The sequence below is a fragment of the Hermetia illucens genome, chromosome 3 (assembly GCF_905115235.1).
Source record: "Hermetia illucens chromosome 3, iHerIll2.2.curated.20191125, whole genome shotgun sequence".
NCBI lineage: Eukaryota > Metazoa > Arthropoda > Insecta > Diptera > Stratiomyidae > Hermetia > Hermetia illucens.
Window position 1 is genome coordinate 22,416,957 of NC_051851.1, and position 21,789 is coordinate 22,438,745.

General features: G+C 40.8%; 1 protein-coding gene across 1 annotated transcript in view; it reads right to left on the reverse strand.

Moving 5' to 3' along the window:
* The window catches only part of LOC119650923 (forkhead box protein L2-like), a 148,200-nt gene extending 128,167 nt beyond the window's left edge, over positions 1 to 20,033 (reverse strand). Inside the window, exon 1 of the mRNA XM_038054149.1 lies at positions 19,505 to 20,033. The gene's annotated coding sequence lies outside the window, so the exon portion shown is untranslated. The remainder of the gene's footprint in view (positions 1 to 19,504) is intronic.
* Positions 20,034 to 21,789: the final 1,756 nt, after the last annotated feature.

Here is a 21,789-nt window from a genome sequence, read left to right on the forward strand (position 1 = left end):
TTTTCGCACGATTTTATCAACGAATTCATTGAAGCGAAGCCCTCAAATTTTTCTGACATTGCACCTTGTAATGCAGGCACTTCATGATGGAAAACTTAAGCCACAAAAATATGTGTTCGTCGAGTAAGCGTTGTGGAAAAGCAACGGAGAAAGAATGTTGGGTTTTAAAACGATAACGACACTCGTCCCCTACGTGAATGAATTGGTAAAACATCAAAGGGATGATGGCCCACTCAGAGGATTCTTCAGATATTTTAGGAAGCCAATTGTTCTCTAAATACAGGGTGCGGCAGCATAACTTCCTTTTTTCAAAACTCAATAAAAACTATTGTATGCATCGGAAAATATTTATTTATTCTTTATAATGTAGGTACATGTCTAAAGTTTTTATTTACATTGTTTTGAAGATCAAATCTGTTAGGTGACGTCCCCCATTCTCCATACATTGCGTAAACCGATTTCTGGCGTTTGTCATGACTGTTGTTAGCATAGCAGGTGTTATGTTGGCAATTTCTTCTTGGATGTTGGTCTTCAAATCTTGTAGGATTCTTGGACGGTTCACATAAACACGGGATTTCAAAAAACCCCATAGAAAAAAATCACAAGGGGACAGATCGGGAGAGCGTGCCGGCCATTCCAAATCGCCTCTAATTGAGATAAGGCGCTCTGGAAAGTTGGGAAAGTGGGAAAAAGAAATTCTGTAGCATGTTTACATACCGGTCCGAATTCACTGTGACTGTAACCTCATTTTCCTCAAAAAACCAGGGACCAATAATTCCAGCTGAGGAAATTGCACACCACACTGTGACTTTGGGTGAATGCAAAGGCTTTTGATGCAATTCTCGAGGGTTGGTGTCAGTCCAGTAGCGCGTGTTTTGTTTGTTAACCGACCCACACAAATGAAAATTGGCTTCATCGCTAAAAAAAACAATAGCACCCTCGGGAACGACATCAAGAAGAAGCTCACACGCGTTCATCCGAGAATTGAAGTCACGTTCTGAAAGTTCCTGCACTATCGCCATCTTATAGGGATGAAAATGAAGATCATCACGAAGAATTCTTCTCACAGAACGATCGGATAGTCCAAGGGCAGATGCGTGTTTGTGCGCAGAACGCCGTGGCGATCGCAACATTGACGCTCTCACTGCTTCAATGTTCTCAGGTGATCTAACGGGCCGAGGGACTCCAGTTCTTCCTTTTTTCGCAATTGCAGTTTGTTTGAATGTAGTGACCCATGTAACAATTGATTTGCGGTCTGGGACGGGAGCCAACGGGGCTAAATTAAAGCGATTCCGAAATGCACGCTGTGTTGCAATAACCGAACATCCGCTTGAAAAGTAAACCTCAACGGCAAAGGCACGCTCCTCACTATTCCAACGCATGATGGCGACTGAACCGTGTCGGGACAAAACTTTACAGTATCCCCTCTTGAACGAGACCACTAGCGCTCCGCTATGACATCAACTAACTGAGTGGCGCGCATTTTAAAAAAGGAAGTTATGCTGCCGCACCCTGTATAAAACCAAGTAGCCAGAACAGACTGTATTCATAAATTAAAACCTTTGATGAGTTAAGTATTGTCAACTATGAGGGCAGGTTTGCCTGTAAAATCCACTGAAAGAAATTTAAATGCAAAAATTTTTTTCCATGATTGATTTCCAGAACTTTCAAAGAAATTTTATATCTGGGAAAATCTTGGAACACCAACAGCTATTTTATTGAAATAAAACTGATGATGTCAAAAAATATCGCCAACGACGTTATAATAGCGCATCTTTTCAAATATTTGAACGAGGAAAGCCAAACTTCCTTAAATCTGAGAGGGACCTGCCAATTTCGCTCTAAATTATAAAAATACCAATTACCTATTTGTCACTGTTGATGCAATCTTTTCAGATTAGATTTGGTACTTCCTAAAGAGAACGTTTCTATTGGGCTATGCAAGCAGAAAATCGAAACAAGGACATTTTCTATCTGTTATTTCAGTTTTTCCAAATGAACAGTGCTATGCAAGGATATTCGTTAGGTTGTCATTGGTGTGAAAACTTTGACGTGCCATAAGCCCAGCATTCTGTAGATGTAAATCTTCCCGGCCTATCTATTGGTCAGATCATCTCTGGGGGCGGGTTAGAGTAGCAGATCTTCATCTTCACTGAGATACTTTTGAGGGTAATAGAGTAGATTAACTGAAAGTTTGATCTAGTTTGGGTTTTCGGCCCCTTTGCATGCTCGGGGTTCGTCCAAAAATCATATACTAGAATTAATAAGATTAGAAGCTTTAGGTAGGAAGATTTTCTCAGCAATAATGGGCTCATATTTTCCACGTGGGTTCAAAGAAAACGTTTCAAAAATTAAATAAAAACTAAAAAGACATCCAATTGCGGTAACTAAATACCTGTCCGGAGATTCATTTGAGCATTTAATCTAAATAACGTGGAATTATAAATTAAGAGCATCATTCCGAAATGTAAAAGTGGTGTCCTTTCCCGGAAAAATGATCTATTCTACCTTTCAAAAAATTAATGTCAAGTTTTCCTTCCTGGTATTCCCAGTCCTCTTATGGAGTAGAAATTCCGAAGAACCCAGCAACTTTCCTAACGACATTCCACTCCACATAGACCTAACAACAGAAACGCCTCAGTATAATAAATAATTCCAAATTTAATGCTTCGAATGGTACTCATGACAATTGAAAGCTCTCCGCCATGATATTACAGTGTCACCTCCCATTATTATACCGGAAAAAAATAGACTAAGTGCGAACGGAAAAAAGCGATGAAGCGTACACGATTTCCTTTTTGTTTCACTCATTGCTGATGAAAAATATGCAATGTCGTCATATCAGACATAATAAATTGCTGCATTAAATATGAAAATGGTTTTAGATTTCCCAGGAGGTTAGGGTTCAAGCGAGGTGCATGCTCATACATTATTGCCGGGAGGGCAGTGTCACAACCGGAGTACACAGAGTACACACATTAAATGGGCCGCCTACCCCCTCCTGTATGCAGCATTTGGGAATAATAGTGAAAAAATTGTAATATACGAGCATTCATCACGGCGATTCGAAAAAGGAGAGATGATAGTATGCAAAGTGAAATTATGGAGTTAACACAATTTGAAGGAGTCGTCGAGGTATGGGACTTGACTGGAAAACTCTAAATTAAATTGTGGAAAAGTTTGACTTGTGACAGGGTGGGATGGGGTAGGATACATATGGACGTGTAAGGATTTCTACTATTATTTCTTGGTAAGTTTTCAATCTAGGCAAAGTTGGATTTCTTGTTTTTGGAGAACGTTTCTGGAGCTAGATAAATGGCGAAAACGTGTCAGGAAATAATCGACGGAAGGAAGCTAGGATTAATTATATAGGAGGACTTGGGAGCAATGTTGGAATAGATGTTTGCCCAAATTGAACTTGCGAGTTTTGCTTTCATTATTCATTCAATCAATAGAAAAGTTCGTCTTGGTTTTTGCAATGTTCTAACTTGTGCGTGGGAAGCGCTCCTCGCTACACCTAGATTTTATGTTTTGTCCTTGCAGGTTAATGAGTTCTTTCGGACACAACGTGGAGAAATGTGGATGGAATTAAGAATTATCAAACTGAATTCCATCTAATTTCACACAAAGATTTGCGCATTAAAGAAATGAAGTTAATTCCAAAAGTTCTTCACCCAGAGATCCTAGATATTTCCGACTATCTGGTTCTATATAAATGATTTGAACATCCAAAAAGTTCTATCACTTCTAAGTCTTTAGCATGTTGTAAGGACAGAAGGATAAACTCTGCTTGTTTAAAAAGTATTGTAGCTCCCGTGGCATATTGCATACGCACACAGAGTTTCAGCTCGAAAGGATCATTGCTCAGTTAGTTCGGGAACAGCTTAGGAGGACACTCCTCCTAGCTGTAAGGAATGCATCCTCGTAAAGCATTAAAGTTTGCTTTGAGTCGGTAGGTGTATGCCGTCAAATTTTTCGGTTAAACTTTGCAGACGAAGACACGAATGAGTGGCTTAGGCAGTACTGCTCCTCCCTCAACGGATGTGTAGGAGGGTGCGCAACGAACCCTGGAAAGGGTCTCTGAGCTGTCATCTTTCAAAAAGTGCTTTCTCTGACTTCCAGAAGAAGAGCGAATGTTCTGGGGTTGTGGAACAACTCGGTGTGCAGAATTACCTTAACACCTCCACCTGGATGTTACTAGCAGCAAAACAGGAGAAAACAGTCGATATGCCGGGAACTTTTCTCACTATCGGCGTTCCCGGACCCGATGTTAAGAAGGTTCTGGAACAATCGAGCTGCCGGCTCTACTATGGGCTAAGGACCGTCACGTTACAAGTGTCGGCTCCTCAAACCATTGAAGGGGACGTGTAGCCCTGGCATCTTCATCTGAAGCGTAGATGAGATGCCATATTTCCCAAATAAATTTGCAGGATTGTAAAGCGGCGACTATACTTATCAGTCGACGGATCAATAGCTGCAAGACATTTATATCCTACATAAAAGAACCGTGGGTTGTTGATGGGGTAGTCAGGGGCCTGGACTTCTAATATGCTGACCTGTTGTATGCCAATGGAAATGATCGAACCCTCTCCTGCATGGTAGTTTCAAAAGACTTCCAGGCTTATTTGGTTAACTACCTATGTGAAGGCGACACCACATTGGCTGAACTAATCATAAAAAGTCAACAGGGAGATAAAGAGATATTATGGTGCTCTGCATACTTCCCCTATGATGCAGAAGAAGTTTACAATGGAACATTCATCAGAGCTATATGCCAAAAGTAGAGGCATGGGGGTAATACCACGATGTGATGTCGACGCTCACCACATATGCTGGGGAAATTCCAGCATCAATGCAAGAGGACCGAGACTACTGGAATATCTAGTATAAACCGATTTGGAGATCCTTAATTTGGGTAATGAACCCACTTTCTGCAACGTGGTCAGGCGGGACGTGCTGGACATCAGGATGGCATCCGCTGACATTGCGCTCTGGTCGGAGAGTGGAGAGTATCAAAAGATGCCATACTACAATCTAACATTTACCGGAATGTCGTCCGTCCTATCGCTCTCTATGACTCTGAGTGTTGGCTGACCATAAAATTCAATTAATAGCGTCTTGCGGTAATGGAGACGAAGATGTTGCCTTAGACACGTTTTGATCACATCCGATATGCGGATAATCGCGCTCGATATGGAGTTGCACCGGTCGTGGAAAAACTGCGAGAAAGGCGTCTTCGCGCTACCGAGAATTCACTTGCCAAAGTTGGTCTGAACATCGAAGTCTATGCGACCTACCGAAACAATGATGGCTTAATACGCTGGATGGGGATTTAAAAGGCTCGCGATTGCATCCACATCAGGCATTTGATAGAACCAAATGACGAAATCGATCACGACGAGCCGACTTCGCTTGTAAACGAGACAAAACCTGAAGAAATAGGGCTTACTATTTTTTGTGTGCGTTACATTGCTCTTGATACGAAGTCAGAGCCACTTTCTCCTCGTTTATTGGACTGGAGTGACGTATACCAATTACAGACAAGATGATAGATATGCAAAGCTCTTTTTTCTGAGCGTGGCGGCAGGTCTGAATCTGAAAACTTCCACTGACTTGATGGCAGGTTTAGTCCAGATAGTTTATCCTGATGAACTGGTCAATGCCGATTCGTCCCTACGCACGACAATTTAATTCTGTCTCCACGGATTTTGGGTACGCGATCATCGCGCTCTAGGTGATTGTTTTAAGGGCATGTGGACAAATCTATACCAATTAACATGTGGAAGCAGTGATCAGCTGAACCCCATAGGGAGCTTTCAGGCAGCTGGGTACTTATGCACACATCCGTGCCAGAGGTTGTTTTCGTGACTTTCTCTGTCAGAACTGAAAGACCCATTACATGACTGGGGAGAGGTGGCAGGAGTCAAAAAGATTCCTAGATATACAGAATCATATGGGATATTCTGAACTAAATCGAACGACACTACATCAAGTTTCCGTTTCACACGGTTTTCGCAAGTTACAATTTCGGAGCACACAATGCCCGAAAACATCATGGTAGATATGTTGAATTTAAAAGGATATGGATTGAAGTCGAAGAAAGGGGGAAAGGGAGAGGGGAGAAAGAAGTCAGTCAGAAGACGAGAGGGAGAGGAATACGAACGACCACAAGATACATTTTGATCCAGCCCGGCAATGTAATAGTGTAAGATAGCACATGGAAAGCATGGAAGGAGAGAGAGGTGGCTTTAGTGGGTCAAAGTCTTACAGGCCAGCCGGTTTGACATTGGCCTTCGGTTCCCCCAGGACTTTCTGAGTTAATAGAAATAATAAAAAAGAAGAATATCTTAGTAGCGGGTGCTTAACAAAGGACTGAACAGAAGACAATTATACAAATCCGAGGATACGCCTCTGATTCTTCCAGATCGCCACTTCCGCACAATAATAAATGATTATCGTTCAACAACCCCCATTACCGTATTTAGGAGGGGGAACTCTCTCTTACGAAGGGAAACTCCCTCTCTCTCACGGAGATTATCAATCCCTTTTCTATAAACAACCTGTCTCTCATCATCCAATAGTATTGTTCACGTCCTTCCATCCGCAATTTGGTTTCGGGAGTAGTTGGGATTAATGACTTATATCTTGGGAAAAAGCACCCTCATATTATTTTTCGGACTTTCGGTTAACCATTTTCTGAGAGTAGGGTTTGTCAGTTTGGCAGACACTCTGAATAAATAACATAATGAATAAGAAAAACGTTCAATAATAATAAACTTTTTGGGGCTTTTAACCTTTACCAGACGTGGCGTCATATCCAAGAAATCGAGACTGTTATGTTACCCTTTAAACTTCAATATGCATCCAAATTTTTCACCCCATCATGATTTCATCCTGAAACAGCACCACATATGCTACCCAAACTTTCATGCAAAAATTGCACCACCACATTACTGGAAGTCACGATATTCTTTGGAATGCCCTCATAAATTCTGAAACTCATCTCAAGGGTCTGACGGTGCAATATGCACTGGTGACACACACAGTTCGTTTCACTTCCGCCTGAATATGATTAAGCACAGTTTCGCTGGAAGCCACTCATACATTCCAGGAGTTCCACCGATGCCGTTGTAGTTTCGTCACGCACTAGTAAATTTAGTGAATTGATTATTCCTTTCCGGGAAACTCGACACAAGAATTTCGTGCATTTTTCCAAACAGGACTCTGTCTGGGGTGGCTGGGGGCGAGTTGTGAACCGAAGGAACGTCGTAGTTTATGTTTGGCCGGCTGATGGGGTTAAATGAGGAGAACAATAACTTTTTCGTTAAATTAGTTGAAGCGTGCAGGAAGCATTAAGCAGAATCAACGTTTTAATAATTTTTTTTCAGCAAAAGTTTGGGTTGAAGCCATGAGTGGCGAAAACTTCCACGTTGAATTTAAATCGAAATAAATGGGACAAACACGAGCACTTCCGGGTGGGTTCATATATAATTCGTGGACGTGGTATATAACCTGAAGGGGGTTAACTTAAATTGCAGTACCTTGCCTTTGCTTGTTGTTAATATGCCTGCAAGCGGACACAGTTTCACTGTAGAAGTTGACTCCAAACTCCAAGCTCCCATAAAACTTTCACTGTTTGTCCAGCAAGCAACTGCCATTTCTAATCAAACTCAGAATAATCAATGCTCCCTTGGAATAACTTCCATGAATAAAAATGTCTACAATTAAATGAAGCATTGAAGCACGGGATCCATTGAACGATGCAATCGAATTCGCTAGTTACGATGCAAACAACTTGGCTAATATCCAGGAATCCTGCACACGTGCATGCAGTATGAGGGAAAACTTTTCAAGGACCTACCAAGTTTTCATCAAACAAATGAACTTTCCAACTGACTGAAATGAAAAGTCAAAGTTGTCGATACAAAAGAAGATGAGAACAAAAGGAATACAACGTAATCTGCCAGTCATGCAACAAACTAGAAAATGAAAAAGTTTGAAAATTTTAATTTATGGCTTAGTGTGTGGCCGGCGATCTTGCGCTTCCAGCGGGAATTTTTTTTCTTCCTTAAAAGGGCCAGGGAAAAAGGAGATTAGGAGGTCATCCTCGTTTTCATTATGTACATTTGATGGTTAGTCCGTAGTTAGTTGAATTTTTAAATATTCAGAGAAAAGTTGGGAATTATGAAAGAGCCCAGTCAAGAGTTGAGGATTAAATTATCATCCCTTTGAGATACGTCGGGGTTTCTGGAAATAATTGCAGAGAATCCTTTGATGATTCTTGCGAAAATATGGAGATATTAAAGTAGATCTCTCGAATTTTGTTGAGTGTCTGCAAATGGAGCAAAGTTTGACGTCTGTACATTGAACTGTGGCACAAGTTCCAGAAGCCAAACTTGCCATGGGCAGTTATCATTCCAACTTTCAAATTTTCCTTGGGAAAGTCTTGGAAAATATTTTGTTTCTCTTTGGTAAGCATGCTGTCCATCCGTTTGCGTTACGATGGAAGATGAAATGAATAATTAATAAATTTCAGACAATTTACATATTCATATTGTAAATTTCGTAATTTTACTTAGTTTTCCGAATTTGCATGCCAGCATGCAAAGAATATGCGTTTAGTTCGCAAGAATCTTGGAAAACAAATGAAAATTTTTCCCAATTAAAAACATAAAGAAAGAATAGGGTCAACAATGATAAGCCCAAATCAGTGTTGTCATCAGAATTCCAAGTCATGAAACTGAAATTTATAGCATTACAGGAATTGATAATCAAAGTTCAGGCAGATACGCCAAATTCCTATTTCACGTCGGTAACTCCTGGCAGTGCAAAGTAGCAGACGGGAAAGTGCGAATGACGGATTCTCTGTGCCGTGAAATAGAGATGAGCGGACTGGTTCTCCAAATAAGGGGCTAGTTCTGGAACTCAAAAATATGGTTCAGCCTTTATCGTCCCTAAGAATTTCGTCCCAATCATCACACACTTCAAACCAATCAACGAAGAATTGGTGCGCAATGAGTGAAAACAAAATTTGTCAAACTTTGTTCCCTGGGGTCTTCAGCGATCTTTAACGGCACGCTTACGATACGAGGAGTGTGATACGTCCCCGAGAGGCCTGAGTAAGTAATTCTGACCCTGGAGGTATAGCAGCTTCCTTGGCAGTAGCCGGGATACACTGGGAGTCCTCGGAGTCGCCGACAGCACTCTGCCAGCGTCAATTGGGTGATGTGACCCTAGTTCTGCCGAGGTGGTAGTTGTGAAGTGTATCAGGAACCCTCCCCTTCCGGACCTTGGTCGAGTAGTGTGCATTAAACCGGTGTTAGTAGACCGCGTTGCCCCGAGGTCAGGCTTCAGTGAACTGAGGTAGGGACATTGTCCCCGAGGGTACACCCGTTCTTGACTATTATAACAAAAATAAAAAAAATCGACGAAATATCAGGAGCATTTGGCCGCAGTCCGAAAATTCGTCGCTCACCGCAGCGACCAGCGCAAGAGATAGTAAGGACTAAGACACCCAATTTTACATTGGAATGACCCAAAACGAGGCAGCCTCACAAAGTGACGCAACTGACAGTGCGGGGACGACAACTCCAATACACTGCATTGTCCCTGTTCCGGAAAAAATGGTCAAAATTGCTAGTCGTTAGCAGGTAGATTTGAATATGAACAGAGTGGTAGTTCAGTAAACCATCCTATCTGGAGCCGAAGAGGAAAGGCTCGCCAGGGAATGTGTGACATTAGTGGAGCGTACGCGATCGGCAACATTCCTCCAGAATAGCGTCAGCTGGAACTGGAGGAACTACTGGAGGGCATCTCTTTCTACTGGCGCGCCTGAAGGAGACCAAGAAGTCATTCCAGGGCCCAAAAAAGAAGGCAAAGAAGAACGAAAAGAAAGAACTCGCCATCCCGCCGAATTTCGTTGTCCAAAGTCAAGGAGACTACAAACAGAAAACCAGTATCAGAAAAGGTGAGGAAACATTCATTAGGCGGACGGAAGGTAACACACTTGTAGAAGTCCTTAGTGAAATTCGCTACAAAATGAAGCTCGAAGACAATGGAGGAGATCCTTCTTCCATACGGAAATTGGATGGGCAGTATGCAGGGTACAAATACAGATAACCCCTACCAACTGTTACAGGTGTGTGGACTATGGATAAACGTCAGCAACTTACAAGGGCCCCGGCTGGAGGATAGCATGCCGCAGATGCCGTTAGGTAGTTCACCAACATTTGGCTAGGTTTTTGTTCCAATGGAAGAAAAAGGCGACTCAGAGAAAGGCGAATTCTATAGTTACTTGAGCCAGATGTAATCGACTGCTCTCAAATGAAGTAAAGACGATACTCGACAATTTCAACGGAAACATCGGAAGAAAGACCTAGATATAATTGATAATAGCCTTTCAAAATAGAATGCTTGAAAATATTTAAGGAGGACTCGCAACAGGATATCGATAAAGTCCTGTTTTGGGTAGTCAGCTATACTGATTAAAATATGACTTATACGCTTGATTCTTCCTAAAAGCGGCAACAATGCTGGTTATGATTTTCGATGCTAAGAGGGTGATCCACAAGTTCACATTTCTAAGGCAAACTATTAGCGCTGTCTACTACGTAGCAAAGAGAGGCCCTTCATGTGCAAAAGAAAATCTCGAATGCCCGGTGTACCACCACAACAATGACCCCAGTCACACCACTGTGTTCATACGTGAGTTGCCAGGGAAACACAACTTGGTAACGCTGCCTGGACCTCCTTGTATTCCCAACTTGACCCCAGGAAAATTCTTTTCCAAACTGATTTCTGAAGATTTCATCTGGAGCAAAGGTAGCTCTGCTAACACTGTTTTGCCTCAACCCTAAGAGGAGCGTTCCTGAAAGTGGCTGGAAGGTGTTATTTACTCCATTCTGTGTCTTTACATGGGGGTAACTGCTTGGTTTAGAGCTAAGTAGTCGAAGCAGAAATAATTTGAATTAGGGATGAAGGAAGGTTTTAGTCCGTGTTAACTTGATAATAAGCCAAAAATTTTGAAGACGTTGTTGCAAATTTTTTTTGTTCCACAGATTCCTCGTTATGGACAAAATATCCAATTTTTCAAATTAGTAATGACACAGACCTAACAAAAGTGGTATTTTTTTCCACTTAGTTTGATCCACCGTTTCGCGAGTGCGGGCTCAAGGCTTCCTCTAGCTACAAACAGAATTGCAGTTACTTTTATTTCCGCGAAATATAATTGCTCAGAGACAACATTTAGTGCCAGAAGAACTCATGCACTGGATTCAATTGCTCCACCCCGATCAGAAAAGTAAAGTTCCAAGTGTGACGGGTGTACGAAACCGCTTCGTGTCTCTGTTGGTGTTCATCCAGGAAGTGCCCCCTCACCACTGTCACACGGAATATTCAAGGTGCAGCACCCAATACACGACTTTATGCAGATGATATTTTCCTGGAATCCAATAACAAAAATGATCTCGAGCAACTTGTCCAAAAATTGAATAATCACCTCATGCACGGTCTCAGATTGAATCTGAGTTTTTGACAAATGATTCCCATGAAACAGGCACAATCATTTTCAGCGGCAGGGACCCGCCCAGAACTGAGCGATTTAAGTATCTCGGGTCAATTCTATCAGCCAATGGAGAACTGCGTTATGAAATTGCTTCACGCATTAACGCAACCTGGAAGAAGTATCGTTCCACAACTGGTCTTCTTTGTGATTGACATATCAACGAACGTCTCGAATCTAAAATTTACCACAATGTCGTCCGTCTACCGCTCCCTATGGTTCTGAGTGTTTCCCGACTATAAAAAACAATAAACAGTGTTCGCGATAACGGAGACAAAGTTGTTGTGTTGGACTAGTCGCGTGACACGTTTTGATCACATCCGAAATAAGGATATACGTGATATGGGGTTCCACCGATCGAATTCACTTCCCAAGATTGGTCTGAGCATCGAAGTCGATGGTATACGACCAAAATGCTGACCGAAACAGGGGTGGCTTGATACGCGGGAAGGGGATTTAAAAGCCTCGGGATTGCATCCAGGGTCAGGCATTTGATAAAATAAAATGGCGAAACCAATCACGACGAGCCAACCCCGCTTGTAACGGGACAAAGGCTGAAGGAAAAGAAGATAGAGAAAAATAATAAAAATCACACTGCCTGCTATGTTAGCAGTCGACATTGAAATAGCAGTCAGGATATTAGTTTAAGGCAGTTCCGCAAAAGTGGTGTGTACTTTTTTTGCATTTTTTGGGAGCGGTAATAAATTTTCCAATTCTACCACCATAGCCACTAAGCCGCAGTACCTGTTAATGATTTGATGACATTAGTTCACCGGTATTTCACATAAAATTCAGTAAGATTGGAGTGATCCTTCGCGAGGTATACCTTCCAAAAGAAGGAATGTAGCTTCTAAACTGCCTAAAATTTTCGGAGTATAGCTCCACTGCAAAACTTTGTTCCAACGAAATGCAATATGACCACTTTTAGTAATAAAACTTTCACTGAACCTACTTCAAATAAGTCGCTTGTTAGCCGTTACTGGAGGATGGTGCTTAAAACCCACTAGGTATTTCGAGAGTTCAGATGTAACTGTCCATAACTCGAAGTAACCCGTCTGATTTATTACGGTCATTTGACGGACTGATCCGTTTTGAGTAGCAAAAAAATACCGAATCCATAAATTAGCTAACCCAGCTCTGTTCCTTCAAAATTTGGTAACACTCAATGCTCCCTATGAATGGGAGAAGCTGCTCGTACTCCCTACCAACAAGCAGATTCAATTGGCTCATACCATATTCTGTTAAACATGAAAAGACAAAAGCAGGGTCCTTTATCACTTTCACGTCATCTCAGTGCAAAATGCGCGGATCATTAAGTGGATGCAAAATCAGAACTTCCTGCATCCTCAATAAAAGGAAAATGTGGGAATTGCAATCTAAATTTGTGCAGCAGCATTAGGTACTGTTCGCAACACTAAGTGCAGCAACGACATGGACGTTTTTAAGATAATATTTGCGCGTTTACTAACATAAGTGTATACTCACAGCCAGGGAACAAGCTTTGTTTACCAAGTAACCAAGCACATTTCTGCAGAAGCGTAATTATTTGTAAGTCAAAAATACACTCATGATACTTTGATGTACAAAACTACATATAATTGCTCGTTGCAGAGGTAATCGTGTATCCACTTGAAACCGGGAATTTTTATTTTGAACAAAGCCCAATGATTACGACATTTCGATGGGAAAATCGGGACAGCAAATATTTGAGACCATTTGAATTATAGAGCTAAACGGACCATAACTAAAATTTGATAACTGGAACTGGAAAGATACCATTAAAAATTCAATTGAGTCATGCACGAACTAAACCATCATCAGTGGCGCATAGCTACGGGTGACACACTATATTGGGGTTTCTGTCAACCATGAGAAACGAAAGGATGCAGGAGATTTTAGAAGAAGATGTTATCTTCTATATTTGGATCACAGTTGTTGCCACCAGTGAGATTTGAACCGCGACCCGCCGCACGACAGCCTTGTGCTCTAACCACTCAGCTATCCGGAATACTCTTTTTTAAACCAATATTTAAGGGGCCTCCCTTAAGAAAGTAAGCTAAATTGTTAGTTATGGTGAAACCAATCATTCTTACAGACAATACCATTCCCTATGAGGACATGGGACCAAAAGATTCATTTCTCAGCTGCCTCGATGGGCTTGCATCAGCTCGTACTCCTTTGCAGGTGATGCCAGTGAATCAGTTGCTGACAACAAAGGTGGCTGTTGTTCCGAGATGACGATTTTTTTTTTTTAAATATGGGTACATTCCTTCTGGATGTATCGGAGGACGTGTGGTTTCAACAAGGCAGTGGTACTTATCACCTGGCGTTAAGCGAAATCAACATGTTGAAAAATAGGTTAGACCGAAAATGGTCCTTTCAATTAACTGCCTGGAACGAACATGCAAGCAAATGGTTTTAGACCCTTATCTTTGGGACTACCTTACGGCATTGGTCTTGATGCAGCAGAAAACTTTTGACGACTTAGAGGCTTACGCTTACCAAGAAATAGTTTAAACATCAGCAGATGTACGTGAAACCGTCTGGCAAAATCGAAGCTAACACATTTTCTAATACAAACAGATCTACTGCTGGAATTTGAAAGATTGCTTTTTAAGAACGAACTCTGATATTGAGCTACACCGACTAAAATATGATTAATGTATTTGGATTATTGGAATCCAGCTGTCAGATAAGTAATAAACTTGCACACACATTTCGCCCGAAAAAATTGCTGTGCCTGGGTTCATGGTAAGCGATTTCAATTTGTGAAAGGCGTTTCCTAAGTTGAGTTGATTGAAGAGTGAAAGAAAACGATAAATTAAGAGGTGATAGCAAAGGAACTTTCAGAATGTTTTCAAGTGGAATCGTATTTGATAGATAATCTTGCTTCGAGGTCGAAATGTAGGAGACAAAGTTCTGGAGGGTACTGGGTCACGCGGTTCATCCCGGTGACTCCAAAATGACAGTAGGCAAGTATGAGAACGTCAAATATGAAAATAACGTTGATTGTGATTTTTGATTCTGGAAGAGTAATTCACAAGGAATTCTTTAAGGCAGACTATCAACGCTATCTACTGCATAGGTGTTTTAGAAGGTAGAAACAAAGGTGTCCCTACCCGACAATGATCCTAATCACTCGACTCTGTATATACGTGAGTTCCCAACAAAGCATAAGCTGGATTTCAGCGGAGTTCTTTTCCAGATTACTTACTAACACTTTCACTCGAGACAGAGGTAACTCACCGGATGCTACTCTAGCATCCGTTCAGACCCTAGCGAAGGAAGCAGAAATAATGCTCGTGGATTGAAGAAGTACTGAGGTCGCATTATTTTGACAACGGACCAGGTTAATTTGGAAGAAACTGCTCAAATTCCTTGTGGTTGACGGAGTCTTCCTTTTGGAAAAGGAGTCCAATCTTTTAAATTAATGATCAGGCAGAGGCAATGGGAGTGATCTTCGCAGTTCGTCCGATCCGCCATAAAGTAAATACGGACTTCCTTTAAACAAACCAAAATTAGATTCTTTTGTACTTCTGCGGAGTAGGACTGCGAGGGATACTATTTCGATGACATTTAGTTGTTTTAGGCTACGTTACGCCAATTGCTTCCAAAGCGCGTACTGTCCTTATGAAGGTGCTTTGAAGGTTTTTAGATACGAAAAATATTTTTCTTTTATAATTTCTTTTTTTTTCACAAGAACGCTTCAACTACTTGATAATTATACTTTCTACTGAACTTCGAAGTGAGATAACTTCCTTGCTATGTAGAAAGGGAAAATTGGAAAAAGGAAAGTCGGAGAGAATCAAGAATAAAACTGAGGAATATAAACGCACTAATTGCTATGTCACCAGTCGAGATTAAGATAGCAGTCAGGATATTAGCTAAAGGCAATTCCGTAGAAGTCCAACAGTTCCTTCTTTTTTAGGAGCGATCATAATTTTGTTTCCACTTCTACCCACATAACCACTAAGCCGCGGTGTCTGATAATAATTTGAAGACATTAGCGTAGCAATATTTCACAATAAATTCAGTAATCACACTTGGGACGACTAAAGCAATCCTTCATGAGATACGTACCATCCAAAAGAAATTGGGAAGTCAATGGGAATGTAACTTCTAAGTTGTCTAAAGTTTTCCGGGTGTAGCCCTTCGGCAAAACTTAGTCCCAAAGAAATGGGACCGTGACAACTATTGGCAAAAAGGTTATCACCGGGGTGAAGCTGTTGGTACTACCCATCAACAGCCCAATTGGCTCATACTATATTCTCCTAAAAAAAGGAAAACACAAAAGCAGAGTCCTTCATGAGCTAACGTAATTTCCGTGCAAAATGCGGGGACTACAATCTAAACCCGTGGAGCAAAACTAGATACTATTCGTAACACTAAGTCCCATAGTGACAGGGAAGATAGAGAGATATACGGGGGATGCTCGTTGGTGAAACTTGGAAATTCTAGACCGGGTAGTAAATTCACTTCCCATATCACTCGAAGTCCAATAACGGTGGTGGATATTGTTTAGCGAAATTTCAAAATACTAGGCAGGGAAGCAAATCTACTTCCCAAATTACTAGAATGAAGCTCCAGTGAAATAATTCGTTTCAAATCGCATTAAATCGAATTAATGACTGAGACCTATCGAGGTTTGTCCTTTTAAAACTTCTTTTTTGAACAATGTCGGAATTAAGGGATTGTTCTTTTTTATTAAGGGATGAACACAGTATATTTATTTTTCGAATATACCGACATTTTGGAAGCCAATGCTTCTTCGTCCGTGCATTCAAAATCTACCTCCCGCTTTTAGGGTAGAATTTGCGCGTTTATTTACGTAGTTGTATACTGAAAGCCAGAAAACAGGCTTTATTCACCAAGTTACTAAGGCATTTCTACGGAGGGATAATCGTCGGTTAGTCCGAAATACAATCATGGATACATTGATTTGCAGAACTGCATATAATTGCTCGTTGCAGCGGTAATCGTGTATCCACTTGAAACCGAGAATTTTAATTTCGAACAAAGGTCAATGATAATGACATTTCGAAGGGAAATCAGGAGAGTAAATATTTGAGAGCATCTGAATTATAGCGCTAAACTGAACTTAACTGAAATACTGATTAAACTTGAAGAATCTGGAAAGATACCACTAAAAAATTCAATGCAATCATGGAAGAACTAAATCATCATCAGTGGTGCATAGATAAGGTTGACACACTATTTCCAATATAGATGTTTCTGTCAACCATGAGATGCTAAAGGATCCAGGAGGTGTTATCTTTTATATTTGGTTCACAGTTCATATTCTCCACCCCGAAATGTGCTAACAGGATATAGGAAAGTGAATGTTTACGTCTCTCCGCCCAAACGTCTTTAGGGTCCTTTTTAAAGGACATCCTTAAGAAAGTACGCCAAATTGTTAGTTAGGATAAAGCCAATCATGTTTAGAGACGAATACATTCCCCATGAAGATATAGAATGAAAAAATTAAAACACATGGGTCATTTAGACCTATCAAAGAAGGGTGAGCGGCACTTTTTAGAGACATTCTATCCAAATTACTATTAAAAAAACTTTGAGCTGTTTACAGGGAGACGGGTTGTCCACATACAATCAAGCAAGGAGTAGTCTCAAGTGTCATTAATTTTTAGCTGGTGACGAAGCGGAATGCTTTGAGTAATACCTTGACGAATGGCCTTTTAGATAAAATGGAGGAGATTAGATTCTGGTTTTCCTTAAAATTAACAGCTTTATAAGGACTTCTAAATGCAACTGGTTAAAGATGTGAGAGAACCCAAACCAATGGATTTCCCAGAAAGAAATCAACTTTTGTTAAGGCTAATGTATTGCAGCAGGATGTACCCCAACCTAAGCAGAAATCCTTTGCAAATTCTTAGGGAGTTGGCAGGTCTATTGTAAGGACTAAATGCATGGCCACAATTTAATTATTACTCTAATCAATGGTAATAAATCCTGAATCCTTAAAGACACCTAAATAATTTATTAATTCCCCTAACAATCCCACTAAGCGCATTCCATCCATGTCGTAATTATCAACTAATTAATTAGTTTAATTCGACTGGAATCCGGTCGTTAGGAAGTTTATACAACGAATAGCCTTTCAGGATATTTAAAATTTAACAAAAATCCTTTTTTTGTCCCGTTATATGATATTTATTAGCTGGAATGGCTGCAATCTCAACAAAACTACATTCTCATCCCCCTGATTGAGAATCCACCTCACACTAATGAGGACAGGACAATCAGCATGCCATCGAGCAAGTCCTTTGCCTTCAAGGCAACTTTTCCAATTCCAACAGATTATCCGCATCATTTCGATGAGATTATTCATTTTTCAATAAAGGTTGAATCCAATTAAAATGGAATTTTCAATTTTAGAGGAATTTCTGCTATATTGGGAGCAAGGTAGGTACTTTGAGCTTCGAGTGACTCGGAAAATCGTTCTTGAATGATTCTTCCGTGAACGAGTCCTTATACTTTTGGTACTGGTGTGTATCTTTTAAGCCTGGCGTAATAAGATCGTATCTTAAGTAATTTGTACTGGTCAGGATCTTATTTCAGTTTGATTCCTGGAATTTTTTTTCGAAAGCTTGGACGGGCTTGGACTTGTACTCTCCGAACTGTTGTTCGGTCTGTGTGCTTTCGACTGTTTGGTATGCAAGGCGAGTGTCTTGGAAAATTGGTAGCATGTTGAGGAGTAAATCGGAGGAACTATTTTTTTTTGGTGATATTGAGTTACAAGTAAATTATATGAGGGTAGTTTTTGGACATAAAAACATGAGATGGAGTAATTACTCGAACCTGATTCGGTTCGGAAAGTTTCCAAGCGATTTAATAAGACAAAAGATAAATCAGATTCTTTTGAATAAGCCTTGAATTTCTCCCCATTTTCTGATCTGATATGTCGTATTGTCTTAGACTTGTATTGTTATGGCCTCGAATCCCATCAAAAATTCCGTTCCAGATGTTTAAGGCCAGCAAATTTGAAATTCAAAGTTCTCAGATCAGATCGTATCTTTTCCAAGAAGGCTTTCAAAAATTTTATTCATAAATTACTACATCCTTCTTGTAGCATCCAACTGGAAATACACAGAATTTTAAATCACCCTATACACCACGTATATAAGCCCCACTTCAGTATCTCCGAGTGCTACATACAAAACACGTGCTCCATAAAATTATACAGATTGCTTTTGAGAACCGACGGGGTGGAAACTCTAGCAATTAGTGGAATTGCTACCTTAATGCAGTAAAAAAGCGTTAAACGCCCGACATCTTTGAAAACTGGAGGAATATTCCATTCGCAATGTTTTCAGTCCAATTTCAAGCTGGAGTCAAACGACGCAGTAGACGAACATCACTCACTCCGAGTGTAATATTATTAGGCGTAAGGTGTTACGTGCGAAACGAGGGACCAACACAGTCATTCGTCCTTACAATGTCTCCTCCTAAACATCAACCCAAAGCATCCCATCAGCAGCAGTACCACCAGCCCCTGTGACGGGCCCCCGGGTACCCATGTGCACGAGGCGAGAATCCTTTTCAATGGACAGCCGGAAATTAAAACGTGTAGCAGCTGGGTTAAATTTCCTATCGCCATTAAAGTGGTCCACGAAAATTGTTTTCTCCTAAATTGTCATCTTTTCAATTTAACGCACAAAATCACATCGCATACCAGGATTAGAAGGCTCCGAATTGAAAATTATCCTTGAGCTTCGTAGCTGGGTTAGTAGGCACCACGTTAGGCCTGCAAGGCATATCGCAAGGCCGATTTTCGGGGCGTCGAGAGCCCACGAGGCTTGTGTGTATACGCCGAGATACGTATTGATTTCGTAGAAAGGATATGCTGAGTTTACTGCGTATGATATGGATTTAGCATATTTGTCAGATAAATCTGCATACCACCGCCCGTATCGGGAACTCACGTACATGATGAAATACTTGTTGGTGCAGTAACAATTATTATTATCTTATTTCGCTTTGTATTGTATAAAAACAACTCATTTACAGAAGAAACAGCCACTTTGAATCACTAAACCTGTTAACATAAAATCGAAGTACGGAGAATACGCGCTCCCAGTGAAGTCACTCACTTTTCTTTTTGCACAATTCACTCAGAAACAATCTTTCATTTTAAAGATGGTAAACATTGACATCGGTCCATTAGCACACACTTGCTCCTGGCTCAATATTTTCAGCGCGACTCACTCACGTTTCATGTCAATTTCCTGCCCCTGATTCAAACTGATTCAACATTTAAAACACCAAACTCTTTGCATCGATTCGAATTCAACACAAAAGTAAAAACCAAATCTAAATTTCTAAATTGAAAACACAACAATTTCTTTCCTGGGCAATTTAAGATACTCTCAAGTCGGATTCTATTTTTAAATGCAGTAGCTCTTTTTTGATGAAAGTGTGCTTGTTTTTTTGTTTATTTTTGTGTACCCTTTCGAATCAAGGGCTCGCGAAATACTGACAGAAATTGGTCCATATAAATGTTAAATCAAGAGTTTGGGGGATGCTTTGGGGGATGCTCAACTTGTACAAGGGGAGCCGATACGACGCATAAGCACTCGCAACAGCATCCATCCCTTAGATTTTTCGCGGAAATGATTGTACGTGATGAATAAATCATGGAGGAGAGACAAACCGTGAGAGGAGGTCGAACTGCCCCAATGGTCCTTCAGAAGGGGCGCATTCATGACAATATCGAAGTAATATGATCCAAAGATGCTTTCGAAGGGAGAGAAGCAGCCAAGATAGACTCACTGTCACCCGTTCCTCCGAGCACTTTTCCTATCACAATAAATATTTTCCCGTCTCTAATAGAATATCGCATTTCCAATCTCCTCCCCTACGTTCACTTCCCTCAACAAACAGAAAACCCGAAAGGCCGCAGCTATCCATTTTCTCCTTCAAGCAAACGCCAGGACCAAGTTTATTTACGAGCGCTCTCAGACATGTTCCACAATGATGTCTTCCCAGGAGTTTTCGGTAACAATGAATTACCCCCTTGTTGGATGCTGTACCACAATGCCTGTGCTGGACGTCCCCAATCCATCACTATTGTATTTGCAGACATAAACAAACTTCTTAGCCCTGGAAAGCTCTCGTTGGTTAGAGTATGCCAGATTGCAGCTGGCCGAACCATGCGCAGTACACCTTTTACTTTAACCTTCATCGTAAGGGTGAACTGTGGGCGAAAGTAAATTTTTAAGTTTACTCAACTTTCGATGGGAACTGTTATATCGCAAAAATGATTTTCTGTGATTTCCTCAAAGCTCAGGAGATGTGCAGACAAGAGATTTCGATGGTATTAAGTCCTTTTGATTTTCAGGAGCTTTTTTCTCTTAAGTTAGTGCGAAGGATTTCAAGATGCATTGCTGGTATGTTCTCGGTGAGTCGGGTTAGCAACGGATCAATTTTAAGCAGCAGAAGTAATGATATGGTCATTCACTAGAAACCGCTGGTAAACCTTCACCTCCTTAACCTAAATCCGGGAAAATAGGTCAGGCTATGCATGGAAATAAGCTGGCATTCTACTGCAGGAAAGTTAGTCATTATTTCCAACGCACTGCTGTGTTTGGAAATTGATGTGCAGGAAAGTGATATTCAAGTGGGTTGCAGGATGTTTCCGGTCTGTGATTATAACTTTCAGACTGACTTTTGGAGTATCCTTCGTAAGTAGGAAGGCAATTTTGGTGTGGATGTAAGGAAGATAAACCAACGGTTGTGCTGCAGATGCTTTGAGGTTTTTAGCTTCTATTCGTGGGTAAATGGTGAGCTCAAAGGAATGAGATATTATTTTGTAAGGATATGAACCTCCCGAAGGATAAACTAATGCCTTTGGAGTTCGACCAAAGTTGATAAATTATGAAAGCCAATGAAAGTTTCATTTGGGGATACAAAATTATATGATAGAACAATTAAAAATCATTCAAGTTCGAGTCAAACAGAGATCGGAGCGAAGTAATGCATCACTATTTGCATTTGGCCTTCAGCTTTCCTCTGCTTCTTTGCTATTATTGGACTAGGGGATCCTGTCGATATTCTTTGAATTTAGCAGCTTAGCACCGCGTTGAGCTGGGTTTTTTTTTTACGAAGTTGTTGGTAAGTGATTGTTTTGAATCCTACTTCCAGGACGACAGTTGTCGCATTCGTTTAGAAACGATTAGTGAATTAGTCGCGTGTAGGAGGAGCCTAGTAGATAT